Source organism: Dermacentor andersoni, chromosome 3, assembly GCF_023375885.2.
Source record: "Dermacentor andersoni chromosome 3, qqDerAnde1_hic_scaffold, whole genome shotgun sequence".
Taxonomy (NCBI): Eukaryota; Metazoa; Arthropoda; class Arachnida; order Ixodida; family Ixodidae; genus Dermacentor; species Dermacentor andersoni.
In genome coordinates, this window is record NC_092816.1 from 180675832 (window position 1) to 180701694 (window position 25863).

General features: G+C 44.4%; 1 long non-coding RNA gene across 1 annotated transcript; it reads right to left on the reverse strand.

Moving 5' to 3' along the window:
- Positions 1-20886: 20886 nt before the first annotated feature.
- On the reverse strand, positions 20887-22872 carry LOC140216484 (uncharacterized). The gene is made up of 3 exons (XR_011893171.1): positions 22778-22872; positions 21835-21939; positions 20887-21130 (listed from the first exon to the last, which is right to left on the reverse strand). It is a non-coding gene; the product is annotated as an uncharacterized lncRNA (long non-coding RNA).
- Between the last annotated feature and the right edge of the window lie 2991 nt (positions 22873-25863).

Sequence of the window (25863 nt, forward strand, 5' to 3'; positions counted from 1 at the left end):
GCGGAGGATGACGTACACATGCACTATTATTTCCCGTGTGGTTTGGCATTTGTGTCTTCACGACAGAAATGCCAAACCGCACGGGAAATAATACAGACATTTCACATTAAAAGATTAGGGGAGACTTGCGTTAGCCACGCATCACTGCCTCTGTTAGAATGCGAATTTCAATATCTTCACAACACGTGAGTTAATTTCAAGTAGTGCTGTTCTGTTGTTTTCTTTTCAACTTGCGTACCTCTTGATATATTTAACTTATGTCTTTAAAGCTTGTCGTGTTCATATGCTGCGGTATTTGCAATCACCTATATATATATTGATAGTTTCAATAGAACATTTGTTGAATGTTCGCGCTCGTCCTATCCGCTTCTAGTCCTTGTCTGTATCACTTCACGCTACAATTCAATATCACGCTGGAAATATTGGTTTAGTAATTTCTTGTATATAATGTAAATACTATGTTGTTATTCAAAAGAACGATGAATAATTCTTTGTACTCTAGCTCTACGGAAGAAAGTTGAGAAAAGTACCATAGCGGCACTTGCGTGCAATTATGTTGCTTGACAGATTTCTCTTCACCGTAGACACAAAAGGAATACAAAAGCCTCTGCCAACGTACTAGTTAGCTAGACACTTTTCCCCCAATGTTTATAGGTAATCAATTTTGTCTGGTATACGGTAGCGACTTATACCACATTAAAAAAAAATTAAAAATTAAAGAAATATTATTGGAAATTGTAATGCAAATGAATAAACACGACATCATGAATTTTCATTTTTCCGTGAATGAAAGATGACTTTACCCCTGCTTTCTCATGTTAGCAGTCTTATCGAAGAACATGAGTCATAGCTGGGTGCGGAAAAATGCCGGACACTAACATTTTCTGTCCTATAAGCTTAAACCTATTTCTCTAATACGATATCAATTATACGCACCTTCTCGGCGCCTTTCTGCCGACGCGGTCACCGTGAGACTCCGTATGAAGTCCAAGGGCAATAAAATCCTCGCCGCGCGCCTTATACTGTATGTGCGATTGAAAGCGTGCGAGGGTGTGCAGGCGAACGCGCTCAATCTCGCGTGGGCGAGCGACGAATTTGGACCAAAAGCGCGCTCTCTCCTGTCGCCCACGAAGCTGAGAGGTGATGCGACGGAGAAGGGTCGTTCCTCTCTGTCTGCTGCTGCTGACTGTGCGGCCGGGCCGGCACTGTAAATTCAAAGCTGTCTGGGAAATGGCCCATGCACGCTCCAGCTGCGCCTCGTATTCAAAGCGACCTGCGATGTCTGCAGAGTGTGGGTACTGCACTCGCAGGAGTAAAGAGGCCGATTTACTCTTCAAAGCATTGTTTTACTCTCTCAAAATGTCTAGTGGAGTGAAATGCATTGTTCACTCCGTCACCAAAGAGAGAGTGAAATGTGCTTTTCACTCCTCTTCAGAGAGAGAGAGAGTAGAATGTCCGTTCTACCCTTGCGTCTATAGAGAACAAAACGTAGCGAAATCCTCTGCTTCAACTGTAGGAGGCTGGCCCCGAACATGCACACGCTGAGCACGCTCAAGCACACGCTGAGCAAAGACCACCCCGTTTTGCTTCTAAGAGAACAGGCAGCCACAGTTCAAAGTTACGCGTAGCGAGCGCTCTACTTTTTCGCTCCGACTTGCTCCACCGCGTGCGCGCTCAACTTCGCGGGACAACACAGCACAGGAGAAAGGTGACCCGTCCAGCGAGCAGCAACGAAGGCCATCCAAGGGAGATCGTGTGCCAGCCATATCGCGTCGCCGCTAAAACACGGCAGTCGTTCGTCATTCGTTGGATATAACAACAAATCCTCCATGGTGAGTGACTTCTTACTTTGGTGCACATTCTGCGTAAATGACATGCTATCGCCAGGAAGTCGTCGCGGCGCTTAGCCAACGCGATTGACAACGGACTAGGCATCGCGCGCTTTGTCTCTCGATATTAATCGAAAAAGCCAGTCGTCGCGATAACTTCATGTGATTTTATCAACTGCCGCTATCCATAAGAGCTTTGAAAATCGCAACCGCTGCCAGAACCATGGTATGTTCGATAAGACGTGAGGCGAGAGGATGCTTAAAATAATTTGTTCACCAGCCCATGATTCCGAGCCTATGCGGAGCGGGCTTAGCGTGCATTTTGTGTGTTTGAGTTTATTCAGTTTGGCAGTCTACTGTCCGAAGGCGTCATTTTGCTGGCGGCATGCTTACGTTACAAATAAGCCGCGCGCTTCACGGTGTCTCCCCCATGGGCAATCTGCGACCACTTAAGTTACGTGCAGCACAAGTGCTAGTTAGAAACTTTGCCGCAAGCATTCAGCTGCAAGCTGCAAGAGGCGCGTTATCCTGAACTTGCTGAAAACGCATGAGGAGTCCATGTTTTATGTTGAATAACGTATAAACGCCATATAAGCGATCTTGTGCGCGACAGCTACAAGCGATGCGACGGAGATGGCTGTCGCGTTCGCTCGTCGCCTATAGAAGTCGCACTCCGTCCGAGCGACGATATTGAGCGACGCTTCCCCGGTGTTGCTGGTATGAGGGCTACAAACACGCGTCGAAACTAGCGTGACGCGTGCTTTAGTAACTTATATTGATGTATTTTACTGTAACAAGTAGGAAAATATTTCCGAAGGTTTCGCAGTTAGTTCTTATCTTCGCACGTATAAAAATTCAATTGTTCACTCGTTTCGCGCGACAGTCGGTAGTATTTGAGGGATGTACATCCACTTCCGGCTTCAGGCTATTGGCTAGTCACTCATAGCACTTCCGGGAGACAAGAAACGATTTCTAGATTTCCAGAACCGAGCGATCTGTACGTGCGACGGCCCGTTATGTCGCTCGTCGCCGTCGCGCACTAAATCGCTCTCATGGGGTTTAGCCCTAAGACTGAACTGTTGTTGCTCATGTATTTAAATGGTGTGATTATATGTCTGATTTTGTCTCCTGGGGTGCTATGCAGGATGCGCCCAGTTTGGCGAAACTGGGGATCTTCACGAGCTCTGGCGACACCCCAAGATGAAAGCACAAATGGTACCGAGACTGTTTATCCTTCGACAAGCCTCCAGTTTTATTCGTTTATCTAGATTCACTCTGGGTGGCTATCATTCCTTGGGCGTTGCCTTCTGGGCGGGCGACAAACTGGGGCTCAGGTGATCATACCGTCGGTGCATGGTCGTGCCTTCTTTCAATTGTTTGTCGTTCCACCGAGTGCATTACATGCACAAGCGAGTTATAAAACAAATGCATTTAGTACAATAATATTAGTTAGTTTAACATGGTCTAAAAGTATTTTAAAGCTTACAAGATGTACACTGAATGTGTGTTCGACTATATTGTAATTTAATACGCTTCGGATTGTACCACAAGGGAACGTTGTGGTGGCGTCATCACATACATTCATCGGGCGAGCATGGCGGCTAAACATCGAAAAGGCCCAGTGTAAACAAACTCGTACAACGAGCTTGCAGTGCGCGACGTAGTGATCAGGCTCGACGATGACCACTATTTCTTGGACAGTTCTGTTCCTCCGTGAGCAATCTGCCCGTGCACCCTGAAGGACTGCCAATAGCTTCGGCGATTTTACAATCGCAACGCGCACCTACTGTTCACGGCACAATCCTGAACAAAACCCTTATCCGCTGCTGCTTCTGTGAGTGCGCTGAGTTCCTCCACTCTGCGTGACTGCGAGCGTTGCGAATATTGCATAGTGTGTGCAAAAGGAAGACAGCCGATATAGCTACGATGCGACAAGGAGGTGGTGCCGACGATGGATCTCGCAACCACCACAGTGAAGGAGACATCGACAAGCTGCAGATAAGTTTACTTCTACTGTTTCACATTTAGCATAATAATAGTGCACGGATTAAGTCACTTTCGTAGTAACGAACTGAATGTGCAGCAGTTTAAGAAAGGCATTGTAAACCAATGAGTGTTCGTGCTTTTACATGCAAGTGGGCCCGCGAAAACATGGAAAAGATAAAGGTAACCTTCAATAATTTCGTGAGATAACAGAAATTCATCAGTGACATTCAGCCCGCAGAATCTATGGAAGATTATCTTTATCCAGGTGAAATATCAATAACAGGTATAAAGCAGGAACCTTATACAAAAATTTCATGGGTTGAACAGCACATGGGAGGCTTTACCGAATCGTGATCGCCACGTTACCGATATCCTTGAAAAATGTTTAGAATCATTGCATTCTACCGGTTATGCAATATGGGACATGAACCTGGAGGTTAACAAAGAAACTTGAGAAGTCGAGGACTGTGCAGAAAGCGAAGTAATAAAAATTGTTGGAGATAGCATTAAGGCAGGAAGACACTGGCGTAGTAAACCGTGGCAACTGATATGCTAGTTGAGATTAAGAAAAAAAAATGATATCGCCGGGCAGGCCATGCACGTCTTCAATCACTTGTTGCCAATTCATAACAGGTGATTACATAAGCGTGACAGAGTGGATGTCAAGGAGAGAGAACTGCAGCCGAGGATGGTAGAAAATTGCGTAATGGGACAAAAATATGATGTTTGTATGCATAGGATGCAATCAGCTCGCATAAGATGGGATTGTAGGGAGCGGCATTGGTTTTGCAGTGAACAAAAATAGGTTTGTGGTGCTGACAGTAGAGACTGGTGAAGGTGCGAGGACACCTCAGCTGCTGGCACACTAATAAACATTACAATTGGCTCTGAAAAAAACAACCCGTTATGAAAAATAAATCAACTTTGTCCCGACAAATTGTTTTATTATGAATACACTAAATGCTCCCACAGTTAAGGGCATTTAGTACCAATAGTGCAATGAGCATTTTTCTTCCTAAATAATGGTTTATATGCGGTTGATTCATTCCAACAATCCACTTTTTTTACAGCAAAACATTCTGCTGCTGGAGGCACTCCACCGCGTGGCGGCAGTAGGCGAGTGCCAGGCACGGGCTCTTGAGAGTGTGCCAAGGTCCAGAAGGCTGCTCTGCAAAAGTAGCTTCAGTGCCCTCACTGCTCTCCAGTCGAGCCCCCAGAACACACCTTATAAAGGAGCTTTCATTTATTATTTTGTTTATTATTCTAGAGCATGAATAAAATTATTGCAGTAAACATTGTGCTGTGCATATTGGGACACTTGTAACATGCACTTGATGTCTCTTCAAAATGGGCAAAAACGTAAGACAACCTGTGCCACTCTTGGACCGTGTAAATGAAAAAAGACACTAATGCAGCATACACGTCACTGTGCTGTTTGTTCTTTCTATGTGCAAGAATACAGTGCGTGCTGATTAGCCACAAGATGAACGGTGTGTGTATTTCACAATGAAAAGACAGGAAACGGCATGAGCTTAATGCTATCACCTACAGACTGTGCATATATATGCAGCACTCCCCGATTTATACGTGCCATTACATGCATGTTCGATACCACATATTATTTAACAATGTTAACAATGTCATACAGTTGCATGTACTAATTTTCACACAGCTTAAGCCCATTCATAGCTCACTTGTGATGTATCCATTTCATAGGCCAAATAATTTTACACTTTGTCCTTTTGTGTTGTAATAAAAGCGGCATCCTCTAGTCGGATACAACTTCAGAAGATAGAAGAGGCCCCGCCCAGATGACCAAAGCGCTGCAGCCGATTGTCTCCACGTCTAAAGAAATAGTCCTTCTACAACGAACGGGTATTAGTGCGTCCGGCGGCACGACGTTAGTGTAGAGTGTGTGCCCATTGGTGCAGGCTTGTGTTCACCTGCCGTTGAAGTGCAGATTCTGCGGTCTCCTCAAGTTGTATCCGACTATACAATCGCGTAATGCCTTCCACTGGTTGCATAGACTTTACCAACTTGATAGCACACAATGATCCGGAACAAAAACCTATAAAGACACCCAAGCAAAGCTGGCTGGCCACACTTCCATTATGAGGGGCTGTAAAAAGGTCTCGCCAAATATTCCTATGACATCCTTGAAAAAGAGGTGGTGTTTGGTACTTCTTTAGAATCAAGAACAGATTACAGTGAATGTTGTCTACCAGGTCAAAACAAACTGAGCTTGGTTATCTGCACAGCATGTAATGGACGCTTGTGCTGCACATAGGAAACAAACTGCTCTGTCCAGTACAATTGTCGAGTTCGGTGTGGCACCTATTATGTCATTAGTGTCAACATAAAAATTACACTTTTCAAAGGCCATTCATTTCACCATTATTTTAGTGTGACGGTTCTTTCAATCAGTGCTTGTATTACATGAGCAGGTGGATTTGAAAGCAAAGCTTTGTTTGCAAACTTTCAGACTTCCATAATTCTATGGCAAGGCACTGGCATGTTGTCGAATAGCTCACGCTTCCTCGGTCCTCCACCAAAGAAGCCCAATGCTCTATCTGTAGTTGGATCGCGCAACAACTCGGCGGCACACAAAGAAGAGTAACACACACGGCAGAGCGTTCTGCTGTGTGCATTTCTCTTCTTTGTATCACGTCGAGCTGTTGTGCAATTCAACTTCAAGCTTCTATACCAATACAACCAGTCTTCAACCTCACCAATGCTCTAGTTATTAAGCAACAATGACGCACATATTTGAAATGTCCCAACACGAATTAGCTCTCCAACAAATCACCACAAGCGTAAACTTTTGCTGCGCAGGTGTAGGCACGTGCTGTATTCTGTACCAGTAAACTCGCAGGAATCAAAGGGGCAAGCATTAACCAGCCTTACTGCTGCCGTTACCATCAACATCATGACACCAATGGAAAGACAGTGCTGCGTTTCAGTAAAGGGAGTGTCGGAGGGAAAGGCGTGACAGCGAGGCTTACAATAAAAATAGCAGTTACAAGACATGTTCAATAGCAAAATATGCTGCATATCGCTCATCCTACTTTGGCATTGCGGCAAGCTTTTACACGGTTGAGATTGTCTCGCTGTTGTCTTTACAGTCTATAAGCTTTGCCCATATCTCTACGGGCGCCGCTTCACGATCATTACTGATCACCATTAACTATGTTGGTTGGTTCGTCTCCGCAAACCATCTTGCCGCCTTGCTCGATGGGCGCTACGTTTACTGGAATTTGAGTTTGCAGTCCATTACAAGAGTGGGCGAGATCATGCGGATGCCGACTGTCCTTCAAGGCTCCCTCTACCAACACGTGCATGTGACGCCGAGAATTTCGATGACTTTCTGGTAGGCATCAACCACACAATTTTTCCCGACCTGACCGCTTCACGCGAAGAGCAGCGTGACGACAGCAGCCTGGATGCCCTTTTTGCCTCTGCTGCTGTACCTACCGGTAAAGATGGCTTTCTTATCCAAGATACAAGAAGACTTATGCGGCTGATGGCACCCGCCTCCTCTTTGTGGTCCCTAAGAATTTGCGAACGCCCGTGCTCCGTGCTATACCCGACGACTAGACTGCTGGGTACCTAGGTTTCACCAGAACATACCACCGGATTCAGGACGGATTCTACTGGCCCAGTATGCGACGAGAATAAGAAAACTATGTGGCCAGTTGTTACAAGTGCCAGAAATTCAAGTGTCCCAATACTGCTCCGGTCGGTCTCCTTCACCCTGTTGCTCCACCGTCATCTTCTTTCGAAATGTTTGGAGTGGACCATCTGAGCCCATTTCGTTGCTGAATAAATGACAACGGTTTGATTATAGTCTGCGTCGACCATCTGGCGCGTTATGCTGAAACCGCAGCAATGCCAACGGCCACAGCTCTGGATGTTTCGAGCTTCCTCCTGTGCTCCGTTTTATTGCGTCATGGACCCCCTCGGGGTATTGTAAGCGATCGTGGTCGCCAGCTTGTGACCGATGTAGTCGAAGAGCTGTCGCGTCTCTGTGATTGCCAGTTTCACCACGCGACCCCGTATCATCCGCAGACAAATGGTCTCGTCGAGCGCACTAACAGAACTTTGACCAACCTGCTTTCAATGTACGTCGATTTTAGGCACGAGAATTGGGATGATATCTTGGCTTTTATCATGTACCAATTGTACACTGCAAAACATGAAACTACCGGCCATCTTTCGTTTTTATGTTTGACCACCCCGCAGCTTCCTTGACACCATTATACCTACTATTCCTCATACGGTCACTTTTATTGCCCAGACGCTCTGCCACGCTGAGGAAGCACGCCGCATAGCTCAGCTCCGTACGTTTGCATTCCAGGACCACTCCAAGATCAACTACGATCCACGCCATAAGAATGTGTCCTACGACAAACGGGACATAGTATGGCTCTGGACACCTCTTCGCAAGCGCGGTTGGTGCCAAAAGTTTCTGTTGTTACACCGGGCCTTTCGTCATTGCCAATCATCTAAGTGATATGACCCATTCAATTGCTCGTCTTATTTCCAATGGTTACCGTTCTAAGAAGATGCAGCTTGTTTTCGTCGCCCGCCTGAAACACTGTAATCCCCATGACTCCGAGTGGACGTAACAGTTACACACCCAGTGGGTTTCGTCTGTGAAGGCAGGAGTGTTACGCTAAAGCTACAGAGAGAACGGAGGAAGAGAAGAAAGAAGTACACTTGTCTTTGCAGCGGCGTGGTATTGGCGCCGCTTCTTTTCATCAATTCATGTTTAAGTAAACGCGCCCCATCGTAAGCATATCAAGGTCTGAGAGTGGCTTCCAACCCTTAGGATTTTGGGCCTTTCTGATTGGCCTGTAAGAAGTAGCTGAGATTTACTAGGCGGGCATCTCCTTCCCGAGTTTTCCAGACATGAATCGACCTCATCTAATGCCGTGTTGACGCATGTTTTAACTTCCCATTTGCATCCTTTGACGAGAAGATGGATATATCATCTGTATAAAGCACGTGACTGATCTCACCAATGGCAGAAAGGTTTTCCAAAAGACGCGTCATTTCTATATTTAAGAAAATTGCATATATCACCGCCATTTGCAGCGTGCCCCTAGGTCCGATCACGAATGCCTCTGTCTTGATATCACCAATCTTAGGTATCCCCTTGATAAAGGAGCTTTGAAAGGCAGCGCCCAGATTGAGTTCCGATATGGCATTCAGAATGTGAACGCGAGACACCCACTGTCAAACGCGTTCTTCAGATCCAGCCCAGGATAGCCCTGACATTTCTCATTGCCACGTCGGTGACTTAGCATTTTATCGCGCTTGATCGCAGCCGGTGGACAAAGCCGGACGAAAGCCAATCACATATTATAAGAGTAGCCTTTTCTTCTTAACGGGTTGCAAAATACTGTGCTGTTGTAACATGGCTCAATTTCACTCGTTCTGTTGATTTCGTCCCCACAGCCTCAACATCCTAGGTCATCGAACCACGGACGATATCGCAGTGCATGTGGCTGTACCACGTGCTTCTAGCGACAGATCTGGTTCTATAAAAAGTTGAGCTTTCACTTGCGAAGAAAGTCATTCTGTAAAGCACGGGAGGCAGAATCAGCTTCATAGAAGAGTCGCGTGGCTTGACACCAGGCGACGTCCCGCGCGTAAAGGAAGAAGGAAACGCATTTGAAGCAGCAACAATTACAGGTGTCCATTGAGGATGAAGACAAGTATAACGGCAATTTCGGCGTGCAGGAGAAACATGGAGGAACGTTTGCTTTCGAAGAAAAGCGACTCGGATGTCGCTCACCGATGTGAGGCTTTGCTTTGTCCATTCTGCATGGTGGAATCATGCTAGACGTGCAATTCTGCATCGCCTTTTCGGGAAGTTCAATACAAGGTAAACTTGTCGACGATTTATTAATATAGGACTTTGCCTGGAACTGTTGGTGATTCCTACGTAGAGATGGTATGTGACTGCGGCAACCCATTTGCAATGTCTGCAGCCGTTCTATAATCAGGGTGAGCGCAGAGTCAACCTGAACTTGACTGATGATCTCTTCTCTGATTTTCTCCCATGACTCATTGTTTACAAAAAAAGGTGTACGTCAGGTACAAGACAAATGCGTAACCGGTGACGTAATCATTTATCCACGTACCATAGCTTGCCCATAGCGTGCCATGATGCGGTCCTCATGCTCGTAGGTGTCCGTGACGGAGCGTTGTGCACAGGGTTCGCCGCATAGCGTGGAAGACTTTCTTGTTGATGTGTAGCCAACACGGTAGATGCAAAGTCTTCATCCTGTCCACTTTTCTGATATAAACGGGAGGTTGAGGAAGTGTGTGTCGCGAACACATAATTTATTCTCCGTCATAATTTATCTGCGGTCCATCTGAACACCGTTACATACATGTTGTAGACCTATGAGGCAGCTTTTGATTAGGGAACGGCAACGGTCTCCACACGAAACACCCGAACTGTCGCACTGATTGCCTACGAGAGCGGAAGCAAGTATCTGCGGAAGAAAGAGCAAGTATTTTGTGCTGCCTAAAATAAATATCTCATTTGCCACACTTATTAAACGGTTACTCCTTATAGGCTCCCTCCCCTAATTCCTTTGATGTGTGAGTCATTGTCCATGACAAACACAAAAAAATGAATAGCTCGTCCTTACAAAACATGAAACGGGGCAACAACAATCCACATCCAACGCACATATTTAAAGCTATTCTGAGCAAAGTTTAAGTAAAGCGCATAATGAAAGCCTTGATAATTATTTGGAATGCATACATTTTTCTTGACTTTTATTCCATGCAAGGTGAATTCTCATGGAATGTTCGTCTTCGTCTGTTCATAAGTTACAACTTCATTCTCATGCATGCTTTAGAATTACATGACAATATGCCGAAATACAAAGTCTGAATTTAGCTGATGCACACTGTGAGACGAATACCCAACAATTTTACAAGAACGCAGGTATGTACAATGATCGTAGACGGAAATATGGTAGTCACAGTCATGCGCAAAATAAGTCGACCCGTATCAAGCAAGGTTTAGGGTATTTTGGTTTTACAATTGGGCCTCTCTGTTGGATTGGGTGACAACCGGTAAAACCATAGTGGCACATAATGAGGGATCAAATCAAACAACATAAGTTAACTAAAGGAACCTGTGAATACAATTGACCGTTCTAATAACATATCCAAGTGCATCACAGTTGCTTGTGAGACGAGGATAATAGTTTATATTTTACGTAGCAAGTACCTGTCTGTATCGCAGAAAAGGCATTTGCATGGTTGATCAGCATACAATTATTATACAAGCCACTTCGCTAATATTTTATTGAAAGGTTTGCGTCCCTATTCACAAACATATATCTGGGTTAATGACCGAACAGTCAACAAGGAAGCCATGCCACAATCGGGAAAGAAGGCTAGGCAAGCTCCTGAATAAAAGCGGTAATGGTCACCAAGGAGTCAACTACCTATCCACACAATGGCATCAGAAGACATTACGCCTAAGCCACTCTGCAGATGCTACAGAGTCAAAAAACGCTGTGCCTGGTGAGCACGGTCACGCTGCCAGCTTCTTTGATCAGCTGATACGCTTTATCTTATCGTAGTATGCTATGTATGATTTGAAAGCCCATCTGAGAATCAGCGCTGACAGAAAAGAGCTGAAAGAAGGCAAGGGGTAATAAATGAAAATTACGCTAAGTAAGAGACCAACGAGGAAAGGCATGCCTGCAATAATCCACACTCGCCAAGCGCCTTACAGCAAGGAAATACCACTCGGTCTTGAATGAGTTCGTATGTTTTCTTCATATACATTGCACAATCTCTTTATTGTAATAACCAATAATCAGATTCAATTATACCAGTCATTACAAAATAAAGCTCTGTTCTCAAGGCGAGATAATCGCCTTGCACGTCTGCGAATGTTAACTCCATCTTTCGCATTACTGCGTCGTGATATGCATAAACCTCCAGCTTTTTTAGGACACACAGCCTCTTGAAAACCGTTCACGTCGCCACGTACACTACTGCCCGTGCCGCGCAGTACAATATAACGGCGTGGCCACACGTGCAAATTGAATGCAAGCTTTATTACTCTGCGGTAACTGCTTTGCATATTTTTTCAAGTATCTTGACGGAACATCCCCGAGATAAACAAAAGATAACGAAATATGCAGAAGGAATTTGCGGATGATTACTTTGGGCGAAATGGAAACTGTGCTCCATATGAACCAGAGAAATATCTCTGGCACTCTTTTTAGGGCAAGGCATCTCTGGCATTTCTCGGAACCTTGTTCTATATATGCTGCAGACAGACACTAGCACCGAGCCCTAAATAACTAATGAAGCTAATGACAGAGCACAATAATTTCAAAGCGGAAGAGTTGGCTGCCGTATAGGCATTCGCCTATATGTTAATCTGCCAATGAAATGGAGAAGATAGAAAAAGCAATAGAAGAAGGCTATAAAATAATATGACATGATATCTTAATTTACATTTTGAGTCCTACATGTGCAAATATTTGTCTGGTCTTGACATTGCTGCTGGTTATTTATGCGGTGTATCACACCCAATAACAGCTACAGGTAATAGAGATACCTATTCGATTGAAAGTAATAAAATAAAAAAGTGGAGAGCTTGAGACGCCATTCATGGAGCTTCCCAGTGACGAAATATGCGCCGTTGCCTGAAAGGTCCTTAACGTATGCGCAGTAGCGATAATCGTTTGGGCATTTCGTTTTGATCTCTACACGCTGTACACTCACACACCATATGTCCAATTGTTTCCACAGAGCCACAGTTGTGTAAACAGCGGTGTGTAGTGGGACGAAGGCGATCGAGGGCGCCTTCGAGGACGGCCACTTCCGAAAGACGCAGTTATCTTCGGCTATTCACTTTGCTCAACAATGTGACTCATGACAAGGTGGTCATACAATTAGGGGTACACATATGGAAATATGGAATTGCTTCCATCAAGGAAAGATTTCGACCTTGCAAGGCACGGTTAAAAGAGCCGCAAATAAAAATAGTCCCTGCAGGAGACATGCCATTGTCAGTTCAGTGCGCTAGTTATTGGAGTTGACCAATATAGAACTTTTCTTCCCAATCCCAGATGCAAGATGAATATGCAGCAAATGAGGCATATCTAATCATTGCGGTCACTTGAAGCTGTTCAAATATGCTAACTTCCACTCCTATTACTTTGTGTGTTATGCAATGCAAATCATTTTCCATAGACGGCCATTAAGACGATAGGTAACCCATATTCCCCTTAAAGGAGTGCGTATTTGTCCGCCTTGAACGCGCCTATGAGCAAATATATCTGACTAGATATGTGTTCTAATGCACATATTGTGAGAACTTGGGTGAATTCGATTGCTTCCCAGCTAATTGGAAAAGTTCCTGGCTCTCCCGTAGGTAATTGTACGTGTAAGCGTGAAATAGCCACACACAAGGCACGTTGGTTGGACATTATACTAGCCATAACCTTATAATGGGTGAAGTGCATGTTGACAATATGCATGTGCATGTTGGTACGCACCATCTGTTCTCCACACCACACCGTACCACAGCGCACGACGCGATACTCTGCACTGGTCCATATGGACGCTGCCCAGCTAGAAGAAAACCGGCTGAAGGCGGCACGACAGACAAAGACCCCAGGTACACGGAGCCCACTGCACAACTAGAACACCGAACTGAATTCTGGAATATTACGTGCCAAAGCCACTATTTCATTATGAGGCATGCATCAATGAGGGACTCCAGAAAATTTTTTACCACCAGGTCATTAATAATGTGGTCCGAATTTACGGGACAGTCCACAGCTTCAGCAGCCGAAAACTATTAGAGTGTACAATAAAGCGGTCGAGTAGGCCGGACGGTGCTGTCCCGCAGAAGCGCCGCATGTGGAAAAATAGTGCGCGGTCGCAGCAAGCGAACTGAATTGCGGCGGAGGCGCGCTCCGCGGCATACCAAACGTCCTTTAGCTGCAGACACTGAGCCGATTGTGCATTGAGAGCTCTTAAAACAGTGGTTTCTTTTGATTGAAAATTCATGTTTCCGCCATTGTTGCAGACATTTATTAGAGGCATGGATTATACGACTCGGCGTTTTTTATTTTGCTGTAAATATGATGTGCGTTTCTACTTGCGAGCACCCGTTCACTTCGCGGATCCTTGTATTTGTTGTGCAGAGCTTGTGCAGTACATAATTTTAATATATTTATTTCCTACTGTCCACCCATGGCTCTTGTCGGCTGTTACCAATGTGTGACTTCAGCCTGGTGAACTGCTATATTCAACAAAGATTTCTAAAAGTAACAGCTACCCGTCGTGGTTGCTCAGTGGCTATGGTGTTGGGCTGCTGAGCACGAGGTTGCGGGATCGAATCCCGGCCACGGCAGCTGCATTTCGATGGGGGCGAAATTCGAAAACACCCGTGTGCTTAGATTTAGGTGCACGTTAAAGAACCCTAGGTGGTCGAAATTTCTGGAGTCCTCCACTACGGCATGGCTCATAATCAGAAAGTGGTTTTGGCACGTAAAACCCCATAATTTAATTTTAAAGAAACAGCTAGCTTAGACTCAGCAGCGACAGATCTATAAAAATGTGACTACGTAAGAAAGTTTCATCATGCTGTTTCACGCCTGCATCTTATTGGTGGAATATCAAAACGCACGGCCAGTAATATCAAAGATATCGAAAACCACGGAAAGCAACGTTTTCTTTATTTAAAAAGAACAGGTTTGGCGGTATTACGTGGCAGAATTAGGATGCACCTACGGCATGTGAGCTTTCAACACCTAGGGTTCTTTAACATGCACCGAAATATAGGTAAACGGGTGTTCTTACATTGCGGCCCTTCAAATTCCGCGGCCTAGATTCGACAGGTGAGCTCCCCTTTACAATCCTAATGCAATAGGCACCTTTGTCACTGATTAGGCTACCACGCAAACATTTTCTCTTTCTTTTATTGAGCACACTCTGGAAAAAAGAATTCTAACGCTGCTTTAGGGCTAAGGATTATTATACAGAATAGTTAGATAAAATTGTTTTCGGCATCCGAGGTCCAACCCAATAAGATACCACGTACCAATTACTCCGTATTCTGTTACGCGGGGATCAAGGATCATGAAAGGAATGCCGCTGTGGATTGTTTTTCTCGCAGTTAATTTCATTTAATTCTGGGAACGCAGCATGAAGCCACATGAGGTATGACTCATGAGGCCGACATATTTTGTTTGTTAAAGCGGCAAGCAGCAAACGCACAGTTGTGTTTCTTTTAATCTTTTGATTTTCACATAAACTACAGATGGATAACACTCTGCGCAAGAACACAAACGAGAGACACATGATCCTTGTACAGCAAACAAAATCACAGTCCTCTAAGGCGACTACAGCAGCATAGCGGAAGGAAAGCCAACGCTACGGCAGCATTACACGCGCAGTCACCGCCCGCCATAAAGGCACAGAAAGGTATTTGATCTTGGAACATGCAGTTAGGAACACAATTTGATCAGTCTGACCCTAAACAGCAGCGCGCGAAGCTGTACGAACGAATCCGGCGAACTCATTTGCCGCCGGTTTGCAAAGGCGCAAACTTGATGAGGCCCGATCACCTTCGAAGGCAGCGCCACCACAGCATTTTTCTTCCTCAGACGCGTCTCTGCAAAGCATGCGCTGCTCCGGCAGGTGGTCCCACTCCACCGTGTTCTAGTACACTCTGAACGCCCTACCCGTTAATCTACTGCGGCGAGTAGAAGTGCCTGAATCATTCTGCCATTGCTCGATGCGACGCAAAAACCGTGCCGTGGAACTCACGGATCGCTGGCGTTGGAAATACGACAGGCAGGCAACCCTGTGTTAATGCCATGAAATCACAATGAAATGTCGGGTGCCCTGCATCTGTCGTTGGTACGAAAATTAAAGCTTCGGCTTACTAGAAATTACAGTTTCAGTGATATTGTAAACGGGCGTTAGAAAGAACTGGGATGCAATATTTAGTATAACTTCTTTCAGCAGTAACTAGCGTATGTAACGCAGTCTTTTACAAAGAGTTGGGGGCCAGAGACCTGATTTCGTTCAGATTTGACTGGTTGGCCAGATGATCTCGCTTTCCCTCGCAAATTGCCCGGATGTTCGCGTTTGATTACCGAGTGAGCGGCCCTGGCTATTCGTTCAAAGTCGCTTGAAGGTCACCGATAATGGGTGCTAAGAGCGTTTTATGCCAAATATCACGCAATATTTAAAGGCATAAAATATTTCTTTGATGATTTCTCGTATATAATGTAAGCACTATATTGCCGTTCCAAAGAAAGATGAATATATCATTGTGCTGGAGGTGCACGGAAAGAAAGTTGATAAGTGTGTCACAGCGCACTTGTCAGAAATTATATTGCAGGACAAATTCCAGTTCCGTGGATTCAACAAGAAGAATGCGAAAGCCTATGCCAATCTAGGAGTTCGCGTAAAACTTTTTTCCCAATCCTTTCTCCTAGTAAATTTTCTCAAGTCTACCGCACTCACCTGTATATACGCTAAACAAAAAGAGTTCCTTGCAATTTTATTTCACATTGTGATGTTTAGAAATACTACCTCACCGTTAAGTTTGATTTTTCGTGAATCGACTATAATTTCATCCGTTCTTATCTCATGTTACCAGTGTTATCCGAGAACCTGATTCACAGGTTTATAATGGGTACGGAAAAATTGCAGACGTGGGCAATTTCTTCTCTTTAACATTAAACGAACAGAATGTCCATATTATGGAAGATATTTTTTTTAATTCATCGGAAAGGGCACTGGTCAGAGTGTGCAATGACGAGGGGGTAAATCGGAAAACGCCGTGGACCAATTTTATTAGAATTTTTCGATCTGGTATGAAAATGTAGTCACTCACTCGAATAATCATTAAATCGGTGATAGGTGAGTGCGATTGCGATTTTATGGTGGCTTTACTAGGAGGCGGAATACAACTGCTGCCGTAACTATGAGAAAGTAATTTTTTTATCTAGTTCATGTTTCAACAATTTAGGTTTTCTGAAATGATAGTTTTTCTGTGATAATCGCTGCGTGTTTTCGTTCTCTCCTGTCCAACTGCTTTGGTATTTAACCATTACGAACGAAACCAATCGGATCGAAAATGCAACGATGCTTTTACACGTGTACGCAGTTCAGCGTGTTCCCGCAGTGATGGGTGCGGTTTTGATTTCGAAGCATAATATTAAGCGCAAGTTTCTAACAATATAACAACATCAACTTTAAGCAATAATTATGTTGTACTTTACAAAGGTTGACTTCGCCACTGTCATCTCATAGACTGTATCCGAAGTACCAAGATTTGAGCTTGAGTATAGATTTGAGTACAGGTTTTGAGACTTTCTTTGCCAGTATAAAATATTATTACTTACCTAAATCGCGAAGAGCGTACTGGATTCTGTCACCATAAATCATAGTCTTATCATTTCCATTAACCGCTCATGCCACATTCTGGTCAGTTACCAATCCTTTTCAGGCAATGCTACGCTCCAACACTCTTCGCGGTAATCGAAAAATTACATTGTTGAGATAACTATCGTGCCCAGCAGAAGTGAGCATGCAGTACCATATTCAGCTGAACTTATTTACTAAGCCGGTACTTTCGGTCATAGCATTCCGTTTAGTTGCTCTATTGGCCACTGATGCGAATGTCGGCCTTGTCCTCCAACCGCTAAGTTTTCGAGAACAGCGGTTCTGATTCCTGCTTCGTTATTTAAAGCACTCGTCAAGACATAGCTGGCTCGTGCCATACATTCATGAATTATTATGAATAGCTATGACACCGGCGTAGATAATGTAGGCAGGCAAGAGATTCGCTTGTCAAGCGAATGCTTTTTCCCAAATATTCTTTGGGTGAAACATTGTGAAGTACATAGTGGCAACGGTACGCACCATCCCCTTCCACACCACATCGTACCACACCGCACAATCCGATACTGTCACTAGTCTATATGGACGATGCCCACCTAGGAGAAGAAAACCGGCTAAATGTGGCACGACAGACAAAGACCACAGGGAGACGGTGCCCAGTGCCCAACTTGTACACTGAACTGAATTATGGGATTTTACGTGCCAGAAGCACGTTTTGATTATGAGGGACGCCGTAATGTGCGACTCGGGAATAAGTTTGACCAGCAGGTAATCTTAAAAGCGTTCCCAATTCACGACCCACTCCGTTTTTGCATTTTGCCATGATTGAAATGCGTACGTTGCGGCCGAGAATAATGATCACCGACAAGGGGAGCTAAAAGCATTTTATACGTAATAAGGAAGAGGAAGCAGAAGAAGAAGAAGACCTCAAGAGAGCAAAGCTTCTTAAAGTGATTCCTTAAACAGTAACCCGCAATCAATTATTGATTGCGGGTCTCATTGCCTTCATCTGGTCGATTAGCTGCACACCATGGTTTCGAAATTAGGGTAACATAAAACCTTGCTTGAAGATGCAACGCGCATCGGTGACTTAGTACAAATAGGATTATCGACGACACATGTGCACCACTGGTGCATATGGATGGATGGATGGAGTAACTTTATTGAAAGGTCCTGCGAGCTACGAGGCGCAAGGTCCCATACAGCGGGCTACTCCCGCGTTGGGACCGGGAGTTGTAACTCCCTGGACGCATCGTGGGCTCGATGGACAGCCCAGAGCTGCTCCGCCAGGTCCGTGATGCGTAATGCGTCTTGTAGCCTGGCGGACTCTTCATCCTTGTTTGCGTGGGTCCGACAACACGGCCAGAGCAAGTGATGTACGTCTAGTGTGCTATGGCAATTTTCGCAATATGATGTTTTGTATAGGTCAGGCATGTAGTGATGTAGTCTGTTCGGCGTGGGGTACGTGTTTGTTTGAAGCATTCTGAACGTCAGGGCTTGAGGCCTGGTGAGCTTATTGTGAGGTGTCCTGAATATTCTGCGGTCTAGATAAAAGTGCTTTATGATCTCGTTATATGTGGAGGGAGGGTCCCGATTCTAGCTGGGATGGTCACGACCAGAATAGGTGGCGTCGCGGAGGGTTAGGTCTCGCGCGCTCCTGTGAGCCATCTCATTAAGATTTCGAGGGGCGTCCTCGATCTCTCCGATGTGTGCCGGGAACCAGCAGATGGTGTGATGCTGCAGCGGTGCGGATCTATTTATTATTTGTAGTGCTTGGCTTGCAACTGCTCCTTTCTGAAAGGCTTTGACGGCCGAGCGCGAATCGTTGTAGACGTGGGGGATGGTGCAATACATTATGACGGTCTTATGTTAACAGTGAAAGAATAAGCACAATTATCACGGCATATTCAAAGGTCAGAAATATTCCTTTCATGATTTCTCATACATTACGTAAATACTACGTTACCGTTCCGAAGAAAGGTTAATATGTCGTTGTGCTGGAGGTGTACAGAAAGAAGTTGAGAAGTGTATCAAAGCGCACTTGTCAATTATCTTGGTGGAGAGATTCCAGTTCAGTGGATTGTAAACAAGAATGCAAAAGCCTATGAGAATCTACCAGTTCGCGTGAGACTTTTCCCTCACACTTCCTCCTAATAAATGTTCTCAACTCTACCGCAGTCACCTATGTATGAGCAAAACAAAAATCTTTCATCGGAATCTCACTGCCCGTTGTGATGTGAAGAAATAACATGTCCTAGCGGCGTCTAAACAATCTAGACAATGTTCTGGAGTTGCTAAGTCGCATACAAAATTAAAATTTTTCTGCACTTGATCTTTTTGTGCACGTATTTAAGGCTTACGACTATGTTTCCGAAACAGCCACCCTCCACCAGTTAAAAGTTGTAGGCATTACGGTTCACCTCTTGTACGTAATACATACGTTTATCAATGATCGCCGCATGAGAGTTCGTCTTTGCGACACTTCGAGTGGCGAAATTGGTTTATAGTCTGGTTAACACAAGCAAGCGTTTCCCATTATTTACTATAGCCATGGCGAGTATCCCACGAATACTAAACCATCGAGCACCCGTGAAGCTGTATTTACATGCCGACGAGACTTCCATATGGATATCCGGCTCCCAGCATCGTCACCTCGCACAGCTAGGTCAGGGAGCTGTAAATGTAATTCAGGGCCGTCCGATTTCTTGGCATTACCTAAGACCCCAAGCTACACTGTCGCCATGCTGTTGATCATGTTGTGGCCTCATCGTCTCATAGGCTTCATACGCTCAAGCGAGTCGCTGGCATATGCTGGGGCAACCACCTGACGTGGAAGCTACGGCTACGCACAGCTTTGGTTACTATTCAAATAGTTCCGCACTCAATGGAGCTGTCAGCACCACGGTTGATGATATTTCTATGGTCCGTTTGGTGTGGTGTAGAATGTAAAATACGGGTAGCTTTGCGAAATGTTTCGCAGAATCAATGTGCTCGTGCAGAAAAGCCCAGCTTATATACTTGAGAATGTTTTTTTCCGAGCTGTGTATTAAGGTCTCGTGCAATTCCCCAAGACATATAGAGGGTAAGGTGCATTAAAATTGAACGGAAATGCAAATGATGGCCCTCCGCAATGCTCAGATCGAATTCGTGGAAATACTTAGAGAGTAATTTTGAACGAGTTCTTCTCGCTTTCTTCTTGGTGTTTCCCTTATTCCTCAGCCACATAAAGGTTTGAAGTGAGCCCACAAGGTTAAATTTTGCAGAATGCCCATAACCCACGATCATAAAAGGGGGCCCCGGTTTAGCAATTACCGGTGCCCAGACAGGTAATTGAAGGAAGTGAAGATATAACTTAAGTGTGAAGAAGTCATTAAAGTTGGGTCCTTATAAACAACCTCAAATAGGGAAATTTGAAACAGTCACGTTGGAGAATTAGTTTATCCTTTCTGGAACCAACGCTTGCGAGGAAATTGCGAACAATGAGAACAGAATAAAGAAAGAACAGCAAACAGGTGACATTGAATAGAAACACAACATGGACAAAGCACAACGTGCAGATCACAGGCACAGCCACTTTCTCATTTCGCAGAATGGCTACATGCAATCAAGCCCATTAAATGCATACAGCCTTTCCCGTAATAAAACAGATAATCAATGATAACCTGATGCTGGTACATTTTATTCCATTTCACTCGCTAAAGAAAGCAGCGAGCACGCGACAAAAACCGGTTTTATAGCGCTGCTCTCTCGGTGTAGCAAATCACGTGAGTTTCAGCCGAGGCCTCCGTCAACGAAGCTTTCGATTGCAGGTTTTCCGATTCTTGCATCCTCATTGGCAGCACTTGTCGGTACTGAATTTCCTCGTGCTGTAGCATCTTGACTAGTTGGAATGGCCATGATACCTAGACAGATAATAGACAAATATGCAAATTCGTTACACTGATTTTCATTGGGAATACCGCGTTCACAAGATCGAAATAGGCATGATGACAAGCAGACGCAACATTCCGCCTTCACGTTGCATTCGCTGAAAGGAAAACGCATCCCTTGGTACGGAATTCGTCAAACATGAATATTATGCCAATATAACATGCTATATTTTCAAAGAAATACGTGCTAACATCTTGGAAACCACATCCTATAAAGTGGAGATGACAATTTATACCACCATATGTGACTTCTTTCAAGGCGTCTCTAATAATTCAATTTTTACCTGTACAGAGTACTTCATTTCGAAAATTTAACAACGCTAGAAACAGTTTCTATTCCGATAGATAGGTTAATTTGACACAGCGGGAAATAAACCTGCAAATAAGCGAACGTGTTTGAACTGATATTGCGAAGTTTTTTACATAGGCAATATTGTAGGATACCATAACTTTTCACTGAACGTTTTTTTTTGTGCATGTTACCACAAATTTCACTTCCTGGTACGGTGTGTATTTTTTGCATAAAAGATGGTTCTTTATCTTATGTCATTATAGGGGGATGCGAAACAAACGCAGAAACTTCCAATAGGCATGGAGGTAAATTCAATATATACAGATGTTGTGGTCCGAATCAATATTACAATATCGGCGTCTGTATAGAGGTAGTTTGGACTCACCGTAGGCGAACATGGCACACATGAGCAGAAACGCTGTGATGCGTCCGGCCATAACAACCGGATATTCCAATACGCTGATCGCCTTGATGCAGAGAAACACCGGCTCTGGTGAAAAAATGATATAAAGATGTTATTTCAAAGTACGCTTATTCAGTAATTATGCCTAATTAGGTCGTACAGTTCGCAATGGAAAATGCACTGTTAGTTTCTGGACCCCCAATGATTCGAATTGATATGCATGCGCGACGCTATAGTTGTTAGCCGAAATAAGCACTTGACTGTTTTTGTGTAACTTATCAGCCCACCGCTGCAATTTCGCCTACGTGATTCAGCGTCATAGATGCCGCCATAGTTTCAGGGCCATGGACTTTGATCTACGCGGAACTTTTGCTCAGTGTCATGCTTGAATTTTCTCTTCCTTAGACAAAGGGTATGTTCTTCTATGACTGACAGGGATAAATTATTGAGCGTAATTACTTTTTGAGAGTCATTCTTCAGCATATATAGTGTACAGAGTACGCGTTGTAAATTACCATTACGTATCTGTAATACTTACTATCGTTTTCTGGTGGTGTTTTCAACTGGTTGGCTATGCGCAGCACTTCCATTGCCCTTAAGGTACGCTTGTGATACTACGTAATATCTTGAACGGCGTAATGTTACGTCGTTCGCAAAAGTTAAAATTTTGGCGTTATTGCTGAACACAGTGAAAATCCAAAATCCTCAAGTGCTATTTATGGAGTATCACATTACTGCACGTAAGAGGATCTGTAAACGCTCCCCGACAGTGATTAGTATGTGTCATGATGGATGAAAAGCCAATATCGATTATACCTGTTGCTTCAGCGGCGAGCCGAAATGCATTTAATGTTTGTGGGCATGCGATATGTGTTATCAGCGAAAAAATATTTTTCAGAAGAGAACCAATCTGATGAGCACTTACCAAATGCCCCACTGTGTCTGGAATGCTCAAAGATATTCTGGATTCCGCTATTCTGTACCTGCATTTTATACTTTGTAACCACACATAAGGGTAATTGTTCGGAAATGTGCACTGCTTATGTGGTGTCACATAACTCGAAAACAAACACGGTAAAATTTATGTCCCATTTCATGTAAAAATAGACAGGACAGAAAAAGAATTGTTTCATAAACATAACAAATCTTACTAGGTGAAACGACCTTTCTGGCTATTTTCAACGATGGTGCTTGGTGACATGAAATTAGGACAACAACCCTAGTTCAATAAAGCCGTAATGTTCCTGACTCAGAAAATTCTTTTCATTCTCCACGAATAAAACTTCGATTGGGGTTCCCATTGACGTATTGGATGAGCGATATTAGCTATTGCTATGATTAAAAAGATTTGGAACAGGACATCGCACATATAGAGAACGACCAATGTAAAAATACAAATATATAGATAAGCATTTACGTGTTTTCGGAGTTTGAGGCTCCGGAAATGAAACCATCAACCCTGCTGTTAACAATGCATGCATTTTACAGCTTAGGTAGCCCGCCTCCTATATGAATCAAAATTACAGTGATGTACCTCACCCCAATGCCACCTACATTGCAGGTGCGCAATCCTTTAGTGGAATTGCTCGCCACGCTTGTTCCGTGCTATCGCTAGGGGACGAATAAACGCACTGTTTACGGTCACTGGCACAATTTACATAGCAGCCCGGAACACAACGTTGGCCACAGTTGCTGTAACGTGCAGTCGTTTCAACGCTCTAGGCATTTTGCACCGAAATTTAGGTTGAACTGCACATTCTATGCTAAAGCCACCAAGCCACAACATTAACGCGCATACGGACACAAAAAAAAACAAGAAACTCCTGCGCGAAATGAAAATACCTGAATCAAATAGCAGCCGCTTGGCACGCTGTCCGTGTGAATGCAGCGCTATTGCTTTTGTGCAAAGCAAGAGTTCGCGATCGGGTGCGGGCTTGCCCATTCAAGCACGCGGAGAGCAACTCTGGAGTCGGGAAATTGGCGTGACGTTGTACGCGGAAAAAGTAGGGTATGGAGAGGCCTTAAGAGTTTCGAGAGGGTGTTGGATGAAGCCAGCGGCGTCGGCTCACCCATGCACTTTAACTCGCACCAAGAGCACCCGAGCAAGCGGCCACTGTGTTATAGAAGCTCGAATTTCTTGTGGACAACACGGCAGCAACGTCGGTGCAAACTCGCCGAAAGTGTGCATATGATTGCTGTCGCGATTAAAAAAAACAGCCATCATTAAGCCTTTTCATCTGTGATTATTGTTTGCCAATAACGTCTACTAAGCAACGTGGACAAATGAATTCATATATTACTGCGACATAGACACGACGCGACCAGTTCAGAGAAAGTTAGCCTTTTTAATTTCAAGCTAGTTGGTGATCTTGCGGCAAGAACAACACACACAAGAAAGACGACGACAACATGGGCGCTACTTCAACTGTTTAATGAGGGTGAAAGCACTCGACTGATCTTGCGTGCTAAAAATATTTGGCGCCAAAAACAACGCACACAAGAAAGACCCACAGGCGCTACTTCACAACCGCTACCTTCGCTACCCTATTAAACAGTTGAAGTAGCGCCCGGGGTGTCGTCGTCTTTGTTGCATGTGTTGTTTTTGGCGCAAGAACGTTTTAATATGAAGGACAGTATGGCAACACTGGAAAGCGCGAAACGAGCGCTTTCGCGCTATTAAGCAGAGGGTCCCGACGCTCAAACCAGGAAGGGGCGTCTAAGAGCTGCGCTCTGAATAGCTTGCCATCCAATTCACGAAGTATTGGGCTGCTGGGCTATGAAACCGCCTTTGAAGCCCGCCATCGGACAAATGCCTTTATTATCAAGTCTGCGAGTGAGGACAACACAGACGGGCGTACGAGGAACACCGTTGAACGATCCTGCGGGTTCTCAAAGCAAACTTTAGATAACAAACCGCATAACTCTATGAAAATGACATTGAAGTCTTTTTCAAAGGATTGGTCGAGCATCGGTATCAATGCAATAGGATTCTTTGCTCGAATTCTAGCAACACTGTTTTTGTAATATTTCGTTCAATTGCAATGCCGAGGTATTCACACGCTATTTTAGAGACATAGATAGAGTGCGTGATCATGAGTACTCTGCGTTAGTAAAAAAGCATGAAAATCGCGTTGTAAATACGAAAATGACGTAAAGAATTTATCGCTCTAATTCTATTCCACATGTTACATGCGGCAGGTTGTGACATAGCGGCATATGCCAGGTGTGAGTGGACTCGGTACATTCATAAAAGAGGGCAGCTTCCTGCGTAGTGCTTGTTGTTTAATAGCAACGGAAGTGCTTAACGGCACCATCTATAGTTGTTTTGGTGTGTCAAACTGCAACAGCGGGAAATTGAGTTTGTATCAGCAGGAAATGGAAGGTCGTATTTTTATTCGTTCCGGTGAATATATGTGTTATTCTTTCATTCATCATCGTAGAACATTTCTGCCATTAAGTTGCACGAAAGCATGCTTTCAAATTTTGTGCGTTATTTCATTTTTTCCTCAGTGAATGACTCCGAGCGGAGCACATTCTTTCAGCTACAGAAGTTCTGCGATGTTTCTGAAAAAGATAGGGCGATTCACGCCAATATTTTTAAGCTTATAATTCCGAGGAGGCGGCTGTGAAACGCATGTTCACGACAATGTCATAGGAACTTTTGGCATATGAAGCATCTGCTTTCTTGGGTAACGACTTTGATGGTGCAGTGTGGTACACATCTCTAAGTTATTTTTCTGAACCTAATATGCGCAGTCTTCTTTATCTGGCCAGAAATATATTTGCCGCACGCGCAATTCACTACTAGAAAGATTAGCGCGCACGAGAGTGGAACGCCAGATCATGGAAAGTCTCGGCATCCGTTACCACGCACAATGAGCCCAGAAAGTCGCCGTTCCGGACGTGATCAGACAAACGGTAAGAGTCGACTCCATTCCATGGCACGTCCACCCCGAACACAACCGGGGAAGAAGAATGGCCAGTGCCAGAACCCTCCTACACATCTACGGA